The 18878-nt window shown below is 42.7% G+C and overlaps 1 protein-coding gene across 2 annotated transcripts in view; it reads right to left on the bottom strand.

The window, feature by feature from the left end:
• The window catches only part of LOC146854240 (aldo-keto reductase family 1 member C1-like), a 454220-nt gene that overhangs the window by 331285 nt on the left and 104057 nt on the right, over window positions 1–18878 (bottom strand). The window lies entirely within an intron of this gene.

The raw sequence follows: 18878 nt of genomic DNA, 5'->3' as shown, positions 1-18878 counted from the left end.
GTTCAGATTTGGGCTGAGCCGGTCATGATATCGCATAGCCTGTGTTTTATTCAGGTTCACAGTAAGTGAATTACATGTAGCTTGTTTGGAGAGCATAGCCTGATCTGGTTGTCAACCTATTACTGTCTGGTTAAGCAGAACATCTACATAACAGATGTTACTAATTTGTCGGAGATGTTACTAATTTGTAGGAGACATTTTGTCATTAAACAGGGATCAGTGTTCAGATAGCTGTGTGTATGATAAATGTATGAGGGTATCCCCAAAAAAGATGAGTATATTGGTGTGAGAATACGAGAGTGAATCACAAGAGGGACCGTTCGATGTTTTCATTAATATTGAACCCTGTCCCTTTTGGTAGAAGGGTATCTCTCCCATGCGTGTGGGGTACAGATCACAGGCTGCTAAGTCATCATCTGAGTCCCACGTATATCAGCTAAGTGACAACCATGATGCATGGACACGTCCCTGCCAAACACCTCTGTTACAACAAATTCTCTTCCCAAGGGGCATATTATCAACGGCCAGTGATAATTATCGCTGGCCGTTCTGTGCGTGAGAATTGTTATCGCTGGCTATCGCAGATAATTATCGCCATGCTAGCACTGTATTAACAACGCATAGCGCAATGGCGATAATTATTCCTGCGATAGCTTTGTTTTCCATGGAACATCGCTGGAAAACCAGCGATGTTCCATGGAAAACGGCGATAGCCTTGCTGATACAACCCTGTGGTCGTATCAGCATAATCCACCTCCAATATAAAGAATAGGTAAGTCAGCATTTTTGCAGACGTTCGTTCTTGGCAAAAAACGCGGTTTTCAACAAAAACTAACGTCTGCCTAAATGCCTGGGCCTCCTTGTAAATATCGCAATGTGCACATCAGCGATATTTACAAGGTTGTTCTGCCCAGTGAAATTCACTTTCGCAAACTATCGCAAAAATGTTAAAAATCTCCGCAAACACGCAGAAATATCGCGAAGACGCGGAAGGTTTTTTCCCACCCGTTCGCGGTATTTTCTGCGTGATCGCGGCTTGCCAACTTACCCATGTGGTTGCTCACGGGCGCGGCCATCTTGTTTTCACTTGTCCCGCCCGCTCGCGTTCGAAATGACCTGCCCGTGTCCTCACGCTCTCGCTCACGGTGGAGTATGACGTGTTCGAGATCTCAATCATCTCATACTCTCGCGGTGCATGATCGTGAGAAGAAAGACGTGATCCCGCGTCGAAGGACGTGATCGCGCGACAAATGACGTTAATGCGGGCGCGAACTGTGGCGAGACAGCGCAAATGGCTACCAACAATCAAACATCTCGTGGAGAACGCGACCGGATCGGGAAAACTTGTCAGCGAACACGGGGATTCAGGTAAGGCGATCGCGCGCACGCGAGAATGTATTTTTTTACAGCGCAAGCAAGAAAAAACTTTTCCGGTAAGATGCGGATTGTGGAAATTTTGACATTTTCGCGCTCTCCGCGGAACGCGAAAATGTCAAATTATCGCAATTTCTGCGAGCGGAACGGAATTTTCGCCCAGGCCTAGTTATCACCCTCTTGTTAATAGGGCGACAACATTATCTCCGCTTTTTTGGCTTTTAAAGCCAAAAAGCGGAGATAAGGCCCTTGATACTATGCCCCCAAGTTCGTTGTTCGCAAGTCTAGCTTGGCTCCAATTTAATGTATAATAATGATTCAAATCCACTCCTTTGGTGCGCCTATTAGCTACAATGGTCCGCACCAATACAGCATGCACCAGAGAATTAACCAGACACAGCCCTATCTGAATCACAGATAGAATGTCTTTGCCTTTTCCACTGGCTAGCCTGCTTAAAATTTGGCCTGGGGGACTTACCATGGCCAGTGTTCTATTAGGCTCAAGGTGCGATATATTAACCTTCTTAAACATCAGGGATGATATGGCCCTCAGCATTTATCATAAACCTTCTCAAAACAAATCCATAAATATTGGTGTTAGGCCTAAGCCCTGCCTCTCTGAGTTAGTCTTCAAAGCATGGTTGGCCCAACACCTGGCCAACAGAATTTGAGCATTTGCTTTTACCACTTGCTTGTAAAGCATGGTGAAGGGTGAAATTTTGGGGAAATGCATAGGTATAATTCTGTAAATTGAATTTACTCGTCACATCTAGGTCTCATAAATTCTAATCAGATGGGTGTCCCAGTGATCTGCTGCTATTTACAGGGAAAGATCAGTGGTATTTATCTTCAGATACAGAGCCAGATGTATGACCATTCAGATTAGCGAGTCGCAAATTGCGCAGGATTGCGACGCGCTAAACTGAATGAACAACAGTGTCCCAGACACTGTTTGCGATTCCCACTGGGGTCGCAAATTACATGCCTCAACAATATTCATAAGGCAAGTGCAATTTGCGACTCCATTGGGAATGGCTAGCACTTACAGGGATGGTGGCCTGCTGGGGTTAGCAGGCCACCATGTCTGTGACTGCTTTTTCAATAAAGCATTTTTTTTTCAATGCAGCTTGTTTTCCTTACCCTGGGACCACTGCCTGCTCTTAAAAAATATTTTCGGACCCATTCACAAATGGGAAGGAGACCCCTGGGGACCCTTTCCCATTTATGAGTGATTTACAACCTACTTGAAGTAGGTGGTAAACTGCAAGGGCCAGATTTATGAGCCCCTTGCGCCACTTTTGCGTCACTTTTAACATGGAAAAAGTGACGCAAAAGTGGCGCAAGGGGCTCATAAATCTGCCCCCAAGTATTTTCCAATCGTAAATGCAGTCGCAAAACAATAGTACATTGATGTTAGAGTCGCTATTAGAAAGGGACGCCCTTGGCACACCCCTTCCTAATAGCGAGTCACAAACGCTATTTTGCGAGCCCGTGACTCCTAAAATAGAATTTGTACATACCATCACCGTTTTTTGCAATCGCAAACAGGTTGATTTCCCTTTTGCGACCGCAAAAAATGGCCGTACATCTTGGCCTTAAATTCTTGGGTTTGCTGCTCTTCTGTAACCTGAATCATTAATTCCAAAAGTTTGTCCATAAGTGTCTATTTCTTTTTGCGTTATGTCAGTGTATTAATTTTCCTTGGTACTTTCACAACATCATGGTGAATGTTTCTATTAATTATGTATGTGGGCAAAATAATTTGAACCATTCCGAGGTGTGTTTAGCAACAGGTCTTTACAAACTATGAGCAGTACAGAACTGGGTTTGGTCTCATAGACGAGCAGTTTATTTTATACTTCTTAAAACCAGCCCGGGTACACCCTCTCAAGTGCTTCTCCTAACTTCCCCAGTGTTTGTGATGTCCACCTACAAATTAAGACTGCTTTTAGCCGGAGGAGATGGGTTCGAGCGGGGTTATATTTTAGGCAGTTTGACATGTTGGATACTGACGATTATGGTCACTTACAATTCGTTCATAGATCTGGAAATCAGTGCATTTGTTATAACATACCCATCGACCAATTGACTCAACAAGCATTGCAATCGGTCTGGCCTTTGGGACCTTATATGTATTTAGCTATGCAGCACATTAGCCTGGGTGCTGAAACATCTACTGTTCTTTTTACATGGAGGGAACATAAGCACCACACTGCGTGACACGCTAGGTATGGGAACACACGGAGAGAAATATTGCCTTTAAGCTGGTAATGGTATAGTCCAAAGCTCTGTTTTTAATATAAAATCATAGCCTTCGGTGGTCATATCACTGAAAATACAAGATTTGAAAAAAATATTATTGTCTACCGGAGCTCATTGAAGACAATTTCTATGGAATAGAATCTAGAGAATGCTAAATTGATTCTGGTATTTTACTGACCTCTTCTGATCATTTTCTATCAAGAAAGTTAAATAGAGGCAGTTGCCAGAAAAAACAAAGAAAGTCCCTAAGCAGAAAGCAATTCTGGTATGTCACTGACCTCTGCTGGTCGTTTTCTGTTATGACAGTTAAATAGATGCAGTTGAACAGAAAAAAAAGTCTCTAAGCGGAAGCAGACAAGTCCTAGGGCTGATCTCCAGAGCCCACAAAGTACATACACATATATGTATATACAAGAGGTCTCGAATGCTCGACCTAAAAATGAGGGTGAAATGAGGCGTTCCAGAGGGTGATACCCTTAAGGTGAATGGAGAAAGAACATTTTTGGGACGGTGAGATAGGTCTGAAAAGTGGGCGAGCTCATTAAAGTCCGTGGAGGCATTTTGTCTGTCAGGTGGATGAATGGAAGTATAAGGAAAGTGACACATAACAATGCAGATGAGGTCACAGGCATGCGAACAAGCATTGGCAAAGCCAATAATTCTCAGCAATCCGGGAGATATAGGCGCCGTCAATGTGTTGTCAATGCTAATGGCAATGACAATAGGGAAATCATCCAAAACACTCTCTTTTGAGTCCTTTGGAATACCAACCCAAAACACCAAATACAAGAATAATGCACTTCTACAAATATTTAAGAGCTGTCAAAATCAATCCAAAATTATTATTGCAGCAAATAGACAGAACCTTAACGTTAAAAAAATGACAAGGATTTATCACAGATTCCTTTTTAAGTATCACCTTCTGGTTACCCAATATCTTAAAATGTGCAGCTGGCAAGAGGAGTAAGGGGGCTCATGAATTAGCTGGATGGTTATACATTTTCGGTCAGTCAGTCATACGATTATTTACAAATAAAAACCTCTCTGCACAAATGTGTGTGAGTGTACAATATTTCTAGTAGCATATGGGGAAAAGTCAATTTCATGTAAAGAGTCTCGGAATCTTGTAAAAGGCTGATGAACAGTAGAGGCAGAGCTACTTTCAAAAGAGCGCAGCAGGAAGGAGCATATGCCACAAACATAAAGAGAAGAAAGAAAAGAAAAGAAAAAAGGTGCCAGCAATAAGTTTGCAAAAAAAATATTAAAACAAAAAAAAGCATCAACTATCACATAGAATTTTATTAGAGATGTATGGTGCTTCCTAGCAGGTGAACTTAGAACAGGTACAGATACACTTATTTTTGCAGGAAGATATGATTGGCACAAACAAAGGGTACTATTGGCTTTGAATTACTGAAATTTTAAGACACGCTTTAAAGACACAAGGATGGCTCAAAAATAAAAAAGGATCAAGAATGGAAATAAAAGAAACATTGGCAAAGTAAAGTTCTGGCCTGCCAGCCCCGGTACTGAAGTGCACTTATTTTTAGGAGAATGTGCACATGTGATCGTGAAACATTCTGTCAAGCACAGTGCAAGAGAAACAATGGCTAAAGTAGCTGACCCACCGCCCTATGCTGTGGTGGGCATAAGTAAAATATGAATGACAACTAAACAGAGAAACACATTGAGAGGGATACTGACCTAAAGCCTCACTGTGTATGTACAGAACATTGCACTTTTTATTTATGTATTTCTATTACTTCAAGCTCACGACAAAGCTAAAGCTATCTGTGGGCCAAACCTAAAAAGGCAGACTAGGAGCAGGTGCTAGGGTTGCATCAACAGAGGTTGCTGATGCTTGGGGGTAGCAGATGGGGTGGGCTTGACATTGGCCTTGGTAAACTGGTAGTCATGACGTCATCAAGAAGTGAACGGGCTACCATTGAGTTATATGCTTGCTGGCACCAGAGGGCAAGTCATAGAGTGTTGGCACTCAGTGGGATTGGTTGATACCAGTGCCTTAATGGGACTTGGTGGCAGCAGAGAGTGGGAGGGACTTGTGTGGATGGTGTGTTATACCAGCAGAGGGAGGACGCAGCTTTAGATTTGCCATTCTGCCTCTCTGGCACTTATCCAGCAGGGTGGAGGTAGGAAGTTGTTTTCAGAACAGGATGGCCTGCCATGACCCAGCCTTGGGTCCATGACCCATTCATACCACTGATGCTTACACTGAGTGGATAGTTTGGAAATGTTTGCCAGGGCTGATTTAAACTTCCAGTCTAGCCCTGGGTGTGGGGTGTCAACAGATGCAAGGAATATACAGTGATAACAAGAAGGCAGGCATACAATTAGCAGGGGACGGGAAATGTGTGCCAACAGTGCATAGGGAAATCATGGCAATGTGGGTGGAAGAGCCCTAATGCCATTGTACAGCAGACAGTAGGCCCAGGGCGTCACATGGTGAATGGACATGTGTTAGCCAGGCTAGGCAGTGCAAGGTGTGAGGAAAGGATAGTTGCATGGTGTTAGGAGTGAATAGTTGGACATTCGATCAGCAGAAGATGGGTTGAAGCATGGTGCCAGCAGATGCTTAGCATCAGATGCTGATGTAAGTGCATGTGGCCAGATGAGGGTGGGGCTAAGGCACCAAAAATTGTATGGGGTTTATTGACAAATTGGGCAAGCGGGCCATGTCAAAGGCGGAAAATGGGTTGCCAGTGCTCCAATGGGGGCACTTATGAAAGCAACACTATGATGCACTAAATAACGCCTCTTTCGAGCATGGGGTTGCACATTTCAGTCTTTACAGGATACAGGTTTACTCCTCTGATACAAGTAGGCCAGTCCAACTATTAACCTATTCAATTAACAATTAGAAACATGACATCACTACGAAAGACCCTGCCCTCACCTGTTAACCGCAGCTCACTTCCACTCTCCTAGGCTCCCCATTTTCTCTGCGCTTTTATTCTATAGTGCCCCTTGTTATGTAGTGTGAACAAAGTGCTAATCTCTCAAACGAAGCTGTTGGGTCAGTGACAGGTGACGTGATGCCAATACTGGTCTAGTTCTTTTGCTGAAATAACAGGGGTGCTTTATATTGGGAAGCCTTTACTATTTTTGCAATGGGACTACTCAGGTCTTTGGTACCCAGATCAGGAACACAGTTGGTATTGGCTATTGTTGTTACAGCACAGGCGTCTTATGTTTTAGGTCATGAATACAAGTGTGTTCACAGTATTACATGTTTTTTTTTTTTACTTTGGGTCTGACTCCCATGGATTTAAGTAACCCACAGCAACATAATTGACTGCCCAGACAGCTACAACTGTGCTCGTGCATGGCAATTCTCCTCCCCTCAGGAGGTGGGGTTATGATGTCACTCAAATGGTAAGCACTGGCTTCGGATTTGAAAACATAACAGTGGCGGTGACATAAAGTAGATGCTTGACCGGCCCCTCCTTGGCTAGGTGGGATTCCTGTTGGTCATCAAGAACCGCCCTAACTAGTGCTACGTGATCAAGGAAGTGATGTGGTTTCAACTTGAGGAGGATGGTTCTACAGTTGTTCCAGAATGCAGCAGAATCACCAAACTCACAGGGCTCATCCTGTAACATAAGATCGTACTCTCCTCATTGGTCAGAGAAGGCTCTGATTTCCAAGAAGAGGGCAGGTCTGCCTGAAAGTCCATTCCACACAGGAACTCTACTGGGCTGGGCATGCACGTTGATGCATTTCCCATCTCTCATGCCCCCCTTTATCCAACATTTTGTGGCCTAGGCTACACGATAAAGGATTTATTGCCAAGACGACACAGACAGGAAATAAATACGTTTTGATTACTGGAGAATAGGATAACGTGCCAAAGTCTATATTGCATGATCTATGTAAAACCAGCACACGCAGGAGCAGCGCTCGGCCATCTCCTAGGGCTGGAGAGGAGGGAGCAAGGAGTGCCGCGGTGGGGCAACGGTGGGGCAGTGATCGGAGGGGCAAGAAAAAAAGATGTATGCTATAACTAGGAGGAGGGAGAGGGCACGTGAAGAGAACAGAACAGAACATGATTAACAGCCCTCTTTACTGGAACAGCCCTCCCAGCTAGTGAAAACACATATGCTCCTGAGGACGGCTCTTAAAGAAAGAAAAAAGTAGTCCCTGAACAGATGCTCTTGGGGAAGGCTAAAAACAGTAAGAGGCACGACAAATGAATGCCATGGACAAATGGGGAGAACGAATAGGAACCAGCAAATGGGAAGCCTATGGGTGGGCTGTAAGCCCACAAAATATATACAACATGTCTCAAGGAGACAGGGCAAGCGCTAGCTAGCTGATACCTAAAAAGGGGAGAAGAGTCAAAGATGTAGCAATGAGAAACAACTGCCTCTTTCCCAAATTTTAAGTGCAGGGCAGTCACATAAATTTCACTCAATTACATGGGGACTTCCAGCTCATGTTACAATACAGTTTGCCATGAGAATCGCCATGAGCAGTAGGGAACACGGGCAGGTGTGAACCAATAGTCAATTGCAGCATAGAAATCAACGGCAATATAAGCAAGGTAATCACTTAAAATAATAGACTTAAGGTTGTTTTTAAACTAAGGCATAATTTCTAACTCTAGGTACAAATGCCATAATTGCTTAATATTAAATTAGACCTGTTGAGCTGCTCCTGTTTAACCATGCAAGTCTCATGTCCAGTACAAAGCTAGCCTTGTTAATCTCTATTGCCGTGCTTCCAGTTATTTACAGATCTACAAAATCCTCAGACCACCACTGGCTCCTCCCTTTTTAGCGTTAATATATTGCTTGTAAGTACTATTGGCCCGATTTAGAATTTGTAAAATAGGGCACTCCGTCACAGGTCAGGTGGAGAACTATTTATGCAGGTTAACTGTTAGCAAATCATCTAGCGCTGTGACCTCTCCTACAGCATACTCAGTGTGCAGAATGTTACCTATAAGATCAACGCTCAGATGGTCTCTCTGAGCCCACACTGTGAGCATGATAATGTCCACAACTTCGCGATCAGCACACAAAGAAAAATATTGAATTCCGGGGCAGGAACCATGCTTCAGGTAAGCCACATAGCACAGTGGTTCGCCCCAGAGATACTTGAGCCCTTCCTTTTTCCCCTGAGTGGACTCAGTGAATGACTATGTGAACTCTGCTCTCAGCAAAGTCATCCTTGAGATTGGGTGAGTAGCACCACATGTTTACAAGCACAGTAGCAAACCATGCTTGGGAAACAATCTTCACATCAGCAACTGAGCTACTGGGCCTTGGATTCTTGAACTGATACATCATACACAGGACAGTGCACTTCTCTTTTCCTTCAAATCACAGCAATCAAAATCCTTTCACTAGTCTGTCAAATTTGCCCCTGACTTATAGAAGGGCAGCCAAACGTCCTGTCCTTAGATGTTGTCATCCTCTGGTTCATAGGGCTAGCTTACATTCTCACACATAGGCAAATGGAGGGATCAAGTCAGCAACTTGGACAAAACGTGTTTTTTTCTGGGCTCCAACTGAGTCTAAAAGCATCTTGCTCATAGTACAAATCTGTCTCCTGGTAGGAAACATCACATAACAATATCAGAGTTTCTGGGTCCATGGTGATGGTATATATCACATAATATCACCAGGGGTTGTGAATTTCACTAATACAGTCTTTCGGATGCTTGTTGCCGGGTATTACTCATACATTGGGAATGACCATAAGAGTTGAAATGGTCACCCAAGAAATCTTCTTTATTTAGGAGTTAGTGGCAGTGCCCTCTGAAAAAGTGTTTGGCCGGTGATGTTTTCTTGCAGGTTATATAGGCTGACTTGCTAAACTTGCCTCATCCATTGAGGTGATGAGAAACAAACTTTCTATTTACCAGGAAGAATTTTGTGGATCTCAACAAGTTACACAAACCTGCCAACAACAGTCTGTGCAGGAAGGTGGCAAAGACGGAGCACATGGATGAATACCATGGAATACTGAAGTAAGCTACCTCAGGTCAATGCTAACTAACAAAGTAACTCACCTCCCTGGAGCAGCACGTACCTTGAACACCACCTGCTTCAGTTACCTCATCTTCTCACATGCAGGTAAGACTCCTACTCATGCAGATCTCACAACCTAAGGGCGGGAAGGGGTTCCATCCATGGCAAGCTAAATGGATTTAAACTGAGTGCCAACAGGCATCTGCCCCAACTTGAGGAACAGATAAGACATCTGTATATTAGGATTGTTTATAACCTTTCACCGATATTTAGTCATGTCTTAGCTTGGACATGGGGATGATAGGCATGAAAACAGCAGACCACTTATTCAGACTTCCATCTATAATAAGGTGTGGAACTTTGCTTTTCATCAACTTAATCAACTAGGATCAAGCACATTTGCCGATATACTTGGGATTTGAATCAAGTGTGCAAAATGCAAACAGGAACAGAAATATTGAAATCAGTAGTAGTGTGGCACTGAGCTACTGCACTACCTGGCTGTAGGGTAGTCCTTGGTCCTATGTCCATGTGACACCCTGCCCTCATATTATCATTCCTGCAGACCTGGGTAATAGGTTTCTTGACAAGTACCCTACATAATTTAAGCATTTTGCTTTCCAACAGTGTTAGATTGTGATTACTGCACACAAAAGGTAATTAACTAGCATAATGCAAATTGAAAATCAATAATGGCCAATGAATAGGGTTCATCTAGCGACGAGTACGTGTTTTGATGTGATTGGTATTTGATGGGGTTGGCATAACGAAGAAATCTAGGACTTCTATCTCTTTTATATAGCAATGGAATCTGCAAATATAAGATGGTGGCCCCTTTGCACCGAGCCTCTATCACCCAGCCTTAGTCTTTAAGGCCATCAGCAGCATTGCCTCCACTCATCATGCTGTTACCTCCTCTTTAGCAGCATCCTCTGTTTATTCAGTTGACCACATTATCCTTTTCTGTTCATTGGGGCAGATGTTAATGGATAGGAGGTCAGAGAACTCTATTTATAAAAGTATAACTTCCTTCTGCTAAGGGATAAGATGATCTTCAAGTTGATGATAACTCTACTGTAGTGCACTCCAAGACAGTACTGGAATGTTGTAATAGAAAATGTAGGCCCTCAGTAAGAGTGACGGAATTTCATTCAAACAATTAACTCCGGGTGAAATTCTTCATCCCTCAATACCAAGTGTTTCCGAAATTATTTTGTCTACAAAATCCGGGACCTGAAGACACTGGACTCTTTTCCAGACTGCAGGGACTGGGGTGCTGGGCTGTGGTAAGCAGCACCGTTTGGCCTTCATCCGACTCATAAAGCTGTACAAGGTCAGCAGACAATGCTCTCCCTGGACATGCAGAAGCCTACCCCCCCCCCCCCCCAACCTCTGCTGCACCCTGCACTGTCTGTTCTCAGCAGGTGGAAAATGCCACTGTTTTTCTCTCCAGAATTGAGGGGACTTCATGGAAAAGGACATGGTAGCACTGTGTTGGCGTAGTTATTCCTCATTCCATGGAGTAAAGTCATAGAGCATGGATACTGACAAGAATACCTCTGGTAAAGCTGCACCGAATGAAGACATACTCGTAACGAGGGCCTAAGCATTTCTCAATCAATCAATCAATCAATCAATCAATGAAAACTTTATTCGGATCATTGACAATCCATAAAAGTACAAAAGAAACAATAATAAAATCATACAATAAGATAAAATACTGTTTACACATGGGGAATAGTCCATCTAAACTTTAAGACATTGTGGACCGGGCACGAACCGCAGTTTTTAAAAAAGAGCTCACACGAAAAACAAGTTCATCATCATCCAGGGATAAGCATTTCTTTGTTTCATCCAATACTTGATTTATTCCCAGAAGACTTTCTAAAGACAGTACAAGTTCTAAAGCAGGCTCTAAATGTGCCAGCTTGAGGAGAATGTGTGTTATAAGGAACAAGGGTACCCCTTATGCGAACCTGGGGTGATACAATGTGGAAAAGAACAATGGTTCGGGTTGGCCTGAGAAGGTCCAGTGACATGAACAAGCCCTTAGGAGGGCGAAATGATTTGGTATAGGTACAAGGACTCACAATTGGAGAATGATACTTAATATAGAGGAACAAGGGACGAGGGGGGTCAGTGTATGCCACTTATTTATTGAATAAAGATTGAATTCAGAGTGCTCACATATTTAGTGACAAGAAAGCGTGACATGCAGGTGAGGGTGGGGTCTTTAAAAGAAAACATCGCATTGGCAACAATTGGGAACCATTTTAAATTAAATTAGTACAAAATAGGTTCGAGTTGCATAGGGTCGACGGCGTTTCGAACTCAGTTATTTGAGTTCATCATCAGGACAAAATGTGAGCATATGAACTTGAGTATATGAGCGGTAGAGTGAACGGGTAGTCGTCAGCGAAAAACGAGTACGTCGCGGGAGTGGACGTCTTGAGTTGAAAACATTAGTTGGAGTGATAGAATGGGTCCAACCTTCTCAATGAATGGAAGCGCGGTGTCAGTGCCGAAACATATTCAAGCAGTATCAGGAGGAAGTTGCTTGAGTTAAGATTGTAATCATGCCTGCTCTGCGAGTTTAGGCGAGTTATTTCGTTGCCGAGGAATTTAATTTAATCCACACGGCACTCGGTGCAATCAATGGGGGTCACGGGGAGTGGAGCGAATCCTGTGGGCGTGTGGTTACGCGCAGCGACTGGGGGGGATGAGCAGTGACAATGAGCATTTACTATAACGTATCGTATGACTAAATGGGCAAGTGTAGTACACACTAAAGGGCAGACTTACAAGCCCCTTGCGCCACTTTTGCGTCACTTTTAACATGGGAAAAGTGACGCAAAAGTGGCTCATGGGGCTTGTAAATCTGCCCCTAAAAGTTGGCCTGTGCTCACCCTCAGGTAACGGTCCACAAAGCAGCCAGGCTAATCTAAAGAGGCAATGTGTACAATACACCCACACACACATACACACAGTGAAAACACCGCAAAAGTACTCCACACCAGTTTAGACAAACAGCCAATATTTAACCAAGTAAAGCCAGACCAAAATGACAAAAATCCAACAGACTCATGTCAAGTTATGAACTTTGCAAGATTAAATCGAAATACGGTGCCTAGAAATCAATAGCTCCAATGAGGGTTAACTAGTCGGGCTTGACCAGGACAAATCCAACACTGCAGTCAGTCCGCAATGAAGCGTGCGCCAAATACACAAGCCACGCAGACCCACTGACAATACCTTGGATGTGTTGATGCGCTGTAAAATGGAGGCGATGCGTCGGTTAAAAGCCACACCAGCCTGGAATGCGTTGGGGAGGGTGCATCACAGACATCGGTGATGCAGTGTCGGAGAGACACATAGCAGCGGTACATCGGAAGCACTGCATCAGCAAAGTTGGGGCTGTCTTTTAAGCCAAGGTCATTGAATCGCGGGAATTCTGAGTGGTGTCCACGGCTTTGGTGCACGCCACAGTAATGCCACAGTTTCGTAGGAGATTGGCCACTTCCGAATGAGGCTTTGATGTCAATGTGTTGGTTTCTTCGTTGCAGCACCAAACACTCACTTCCAAGGGCCTCGGACTGGATTTGGCACCACTTGGCAGAGCAGGGCTCACAGCATAGGAGCTCAGGTGCTGGTAGCAAGATACAGGTGAAGTCTTTGATATCCCTGAGACTTCCAACAGGAAGCACGCCCAACAAGCCCTTGGAGAACCTTTAGAGATGCAGGATGTAGACAGTAAAGTCCAGTCCTCTCACTCCCAGACAAGAAGCAGCAGGCATCAGGCCAACACAGCAAAGCAAACAGCAAAGTGGTAGTCCCTCCATGCAACAAAACAGCTCTTCTTCCTGGCAGAATGTCCTCAGTCCGGAAGTGTTCTGAGTATATGGTGCCAGAGTTCCAGTACTTATACCCATTTTAGCCTTTGAAGTAGGGAGACTTTAAAGAAAGGTCTTTGTAGTGCACAAGACCCTGTGCTTCCTAGCCCTGGCTCCAGACACACTATACGGGTGTATGCAACTCTTTGTGTGTGGACAGGCACAGCCCTATTCAGATGCGTCAGCTCCTGCCTGCCACTCTAGTTCAGGAAGACCCATCAGCCTGTGATGGGCCATCAGGATATGCAGAGCACACCTCAGCTCACTTTGTGTGACTATCTAGAACGAATGCACAAAGCCCAGCTGTCACCCTGACCCAGACTTGTATTGAGAGACAGGCAGAGACACAGACTGGTTAAAGTAAGAAAATGACAACTTTCTAAAAATGCAATACCTTTATTGGAGAATGGGCCCTTAACCACTCGGTAAGGCTAAGCCACTAAAACAAGTTCAAACAAGCATACAATACACCAATACTGACTCTGAAACTACAAACTTTCATTTTTGTTCATGGTCACTATATTCAATTACAGTAATCATCTTTAATTTCTTCTTCTATTTTCTTTACAATAATTTTAACAAAATGATCATTTATACTTGACACATTGAAATACACATAACATACAATGTAAACATCTCAACACTATTCAGTGCAATACATTATCACCTGCCACACACATAAAAAACATACAATTACAAACACAAATAAACATACAACACAAATAAAACAGTTCTGAATGTTAATGCCCAAGAGGAAATGTTCTTTTTCTTCCACTACTACAACCAAATTAATTCCTCCTGAATGGGCTCACTCAACCCCACAGTGTGAGCTGATTAGGAACAAAGGAGTGTCTTTGTGACTATTCAATACCAACCACCGACATTCCAACACTCATTAATATCATGCACTTTTAGCTGAGGGTACATCATCGAGTTTCAAACCCTTCACACTTTAAGGTTCTCATCAGGACTCAGAACTGACGGGAAAAGAATAATACAAACATGATCAAAAATATGTCTAAATTGGAGGGTTGACTGAATCCTAAATGATGTAGGTACCACGTAATTTACCTCATGTCTATTCGATCTGTACACCATGAGCACCTATTGAATACGCCCCTTGATGAACCATTTAAACCTGCAATGACCAAACACCGCATTTCAATTCAGTGTGCCCAATTGTGCTCGAATAAGTTTAACACTTGGTCTCAATCTGGGTCCTACTTTAAACTACTTTAGTTCGTCTTTGAACTGCAGTGAATATACATTGATGGGTTCCATTGAATGAAAAAGGACTCCTTTCTCATTCAACAGGAGACTTCTGTAATCTGAAATGCATTAATCCATCATTCTCACTAACCACCATTGTAGCAACTCATTATTAACTGCCTTATCCACTAAAGAAGTGTTGCAATGGCACATTTTTGACTCTGTATGTCTGCTTATATGTGTACAAAGCAGAATGCCACCGTTTACACCGCCATCTAAATATGCGTGTCAACCGAAAGGCAGTGAGCTTGAGGATATTATAGGATTGGCAATCTCCTGTCTGCAATTGACAAGCAGAGCAGAACGCTGGCCGAAATCAGAGCGTTATTTTGTGCAGCCAGGCGCTCTAGTTCATGATGCGCTGCCATACGACCAAGCTGTCTTCCCATTGGTTGTTTGCCATGTCACGCGTGACTATACTAAGCAGTCATAATACCAAACTCTTCTGGGATAGTGAGTTTCTGAAAAGCAATCTAAATCGCAAGGGCTCAATCAGGCTCATTAGTGCATTTCATATAGAGAAACAATATTGGAATTAAGTGTTATATGTTTCTTTACATGTTTAGATGTTGAAACAAAATCTTCTATATATAGTCAGAGTTCAGACTGTGCCTTTCATTCATTCCTTTCGCTGCTGAATTAAAACACAAAATTAAGTAGGCTTCTATTTGGATAAGTCTTCTCTATAGATAGCCCCCACAGGGGTCATGTTGTATAGCTGCTAGGACTGTCCACTATAAATCTGTCACTGTATGATGTTTTTCAATCCAGTAATTGGCCAATGGTGCTGTCATTACTTGTTGTCTGATTCTTGATTTGTGCTGTATCATCCTTTGTCGGACCTCTTGACTTGTTTTTCCAATATATAATCTGTTGCAAGGACATTTTGTTAAATACACTGTATTTCATTTTACAATTGGAAAAGGTTGTATGTTTTCATTTCAAATGTGAATAAACCCATTCAGAAGCAATTTATTTGGTAGTAGAAGTGGAAGAAAAAGAACATTTCCTCTCTGGCACTAAAATTCAGAACTGTTTTATTTGTGTTGTATGTTGGTTTGCAATGATTCGTCTTTGTAATTATATTTTGTTATGTGTGAGGCGGGTGACAATGTATTGCACTGAATAGCTTTGAGATTGTTTACATTGTATGTGATGAGTATTTTAATGTGTCATGTATAAATTATTATTTTGTTAAAATTGGTAGAGGATATGGTCTACCGGCTAGGACAGTCGACCTCAAATCTGGGGAACAGGGACTAACGCTCAACATCATGTGATTCTGGGTAAATCACTTAATCTCCCCGTTACTAACAAAAAATGTAATGTGTCATTGTATAGCGAAACTGGTGCTAATGTAAAGCGCTCTGATACCCGATACCTTTGGGTCCAGTTCGGTCCATATAAAAGTTCACAAGAAGAAGCAATTAAAGGTGATCATTGTTATTATATATAGTAAAGAAAACACCCCAGGACACAATATGTCGTTAACGGAATTATCTAAACTTGCATTATGTCAGCACAAAATCTGAACACATAGAGTACGCAGTTGTTCTTATTTTCCTTTTAATCCTTCAGTCTTCAGATCATCCTTTCACAACAGCCGACACGTGTTTCGTCGCTTAACATGGGAAATCGTCCCGCGACTTTATCAAGGCTATGTTTCTTCCTAGGTTTTTCTTCATATTGTGGTGATATTTCCAACCCACAAGGGGTTCTGTTTTCTGCGGCGTCCACGCTGATCGCGCATTTATTACAATAGTCCTGGTGTCTTGCTCTCCTTCTGTATCGTAACTTTCGTGTTTGAATCTCCGGATGCCGCAAGCCGTGTGTATCCGAGTACGGAACTCCACAATATAAAGAAAAACCTAGGAAGAAACATAGCCTTGATAAAGTCGTGGGACGATTTCCCATGTTAAGCGATGAAACACGTGTCGGCTGTTGTGAAAGGATGATCTGAAGACTGAAGGAGTAAAAGGAAAATAAGAACAACTGCGTACTCTATGTGTTCAGATATTGTGCTGACATAATGCACGTTTAGATAATTCCGTTTACGACATTTTGTGTGCTGGGGTGTTTTATTTAATGTTTGGAGGTAGCTTTTTGCTACCGGTTTTGGGGAGTGTGGTGGTTCTCCTCTCCCTGCAGCACCAAGAACAAGATATAATTTTCCACATTAATATCTGTGTCACTCTCCTGTGTAGCGCCATTTGCCTAATATAATACCACTGCCCTTTAACATATCTTTTTATATATAGTGACCATGAACAAAAATGAAAGTTCATAGTTTCATAGTCAGTATTGGCATATTGTATGTTTGTTTGAACTTTCTAAAATTGGCATTTTCAGACCTGCAAATTAAAAACCAACTTCACTAAAAGATGTGCTTTTTAAATTGTGAGAAATAGAGCTACATTGTGCACACTTTGTGTCCTGAAATATTCGTGGTTATTAGTGATCAAACTGATCAGCGTGCCACGCTTAACAGATGCCTGCCTAGCATGCGTAATGAATATAAGAGGGGCCAAGTTCCTAGGGCAACTTGGGCTGAAGCGTGCACAGCAAAGTGGGATTTACAACATTTATAACATATTTTCAACAAAAAATTATTAATCATTTTACTGTATTTACTTTCATACGTTTTTCTGTGTGCTTTCTTCAGGCAAGATATATGCAATTCTGAGCATTACATCTGAATTAAGTATAATCAATTAAACAATTATACAGCATACTTTGTAAATTAACAATCACTGTGTGAAGGCAATATTAAAAGAAGCGACGCCCAATGCATTTCGGGACGGGCTGTCTCTTCATCAGGGGAAAACTTGTTAACCTGAAGCAGGTGTAAGGATTGACGCAGCATTAACAAGATAGGGCCCCCCAGAGCATTGCTGGATCTGCGTCACGCTTGCGACGCAACTCCAGCAATGCGCCACTTTTGCGTCACAGATGCGTCACGTTTTTGCCCCATAGTGCGTCGCATTGTAAATGCGGCGCATCCATGGTGGCGGAGCTGTGGCGCACAATAACTGGCGCATCCCTGCTGATATGCAGGGATGCGCCAGTTATTGTAAATATGTCCCGAAGTTGGCAATTGGTGCATGCTTATACAGAAACACACTGTAGATGCCCCATTCTCACATAACTCAACTTTGTTGGTTAAATACTTTTTTTGTGTTTAAAGATTATTTTCGATAAGTTTATATGCAATCGGGGCCCTTTAAATAGCGTTTTGGCCGTAGTTTTATCATATTAGTATCGTTTATATAGCACTTCATATCCCTTTGTGGACTGCTGCACATATAATGGGGATTTCATTTGTATAGCGCCTTCCACACAAGCGCCGCTTTGCACCTCTCTTTATGGATTTTATTATAAAGAATAGATACAGAAGTGTATTTTTTCGATGGAGTGCTGATAAATGTATCTCTGCACACATTGAAGGGGCACATGACTTTGCTTTGTTGCCCACCTGTCTCGTACAATGTGACAAAAAAGAACAAGATGTCACTTATGTAAAAAAAATATATTTTAACAGCGGGATTGTTATTCCTCAGACAAAATTAATAAATGTGGCAGCGTCAGGGACAAAGATGTGGTAAAAAAGAACAGAGACAATATTTTTATTCTGTCATTTTGTTGATCTTTCCCCTTTAGGTAACTATAAGTAACAGCACACACGTTATGGTGACTCATTATTTTTGCAGTAAGAAGGGGGCGGTGAGTTAGTGACCTTTCATTTCTGGTGTTTAGCAGAAGTTACAAGAACTTTTTTCAAGCTTCTCTTCACTCAGAAGGGTGTCATGTTTGCTATTTATCTCTATCCATGGACTTAATTGCTTCTTTTTACTTGCAAGAAATTGTAACTCTAAGTGGACGTTCTTTTTGCTGGCTTTGCTGGGGACACTGGCCATCTGCAAAACACCCTGGGTGTACTTCTAGTCGCCTCTCTTTACCAACAGACAGCTGAACATCCTGGTGGGAAGTTTCAGGGTGCAACATGCTTCATTCCCGCTGCCGCTGACGAGGGGGAGGCGTCCACATCGCGCTTAAAGCACTGCCCATCCCCCGCGGCATTGTATGTTCTTTT

The sequence above is a fragment of the Triturus cristatus genome, chromosome 4_1 (genome assembly GCF_964204655.1).
Source record: "Triturus cristatus chromosome 4_1, aTriCri1.1, whole genome shotgun sequence".
In the NCBI taxonomy this organism is placed as follows: domain Eukaryota; kingdom Metazoa; phylum Chordata; class Amphibia; order Caudata; family Salamandridae; genus Triturus; species Triturus cristatus.
Note: the sequence above shows the minus strand (reverse complement) of the source record. Positions and strands in the feature narration are given on the sequence as shown.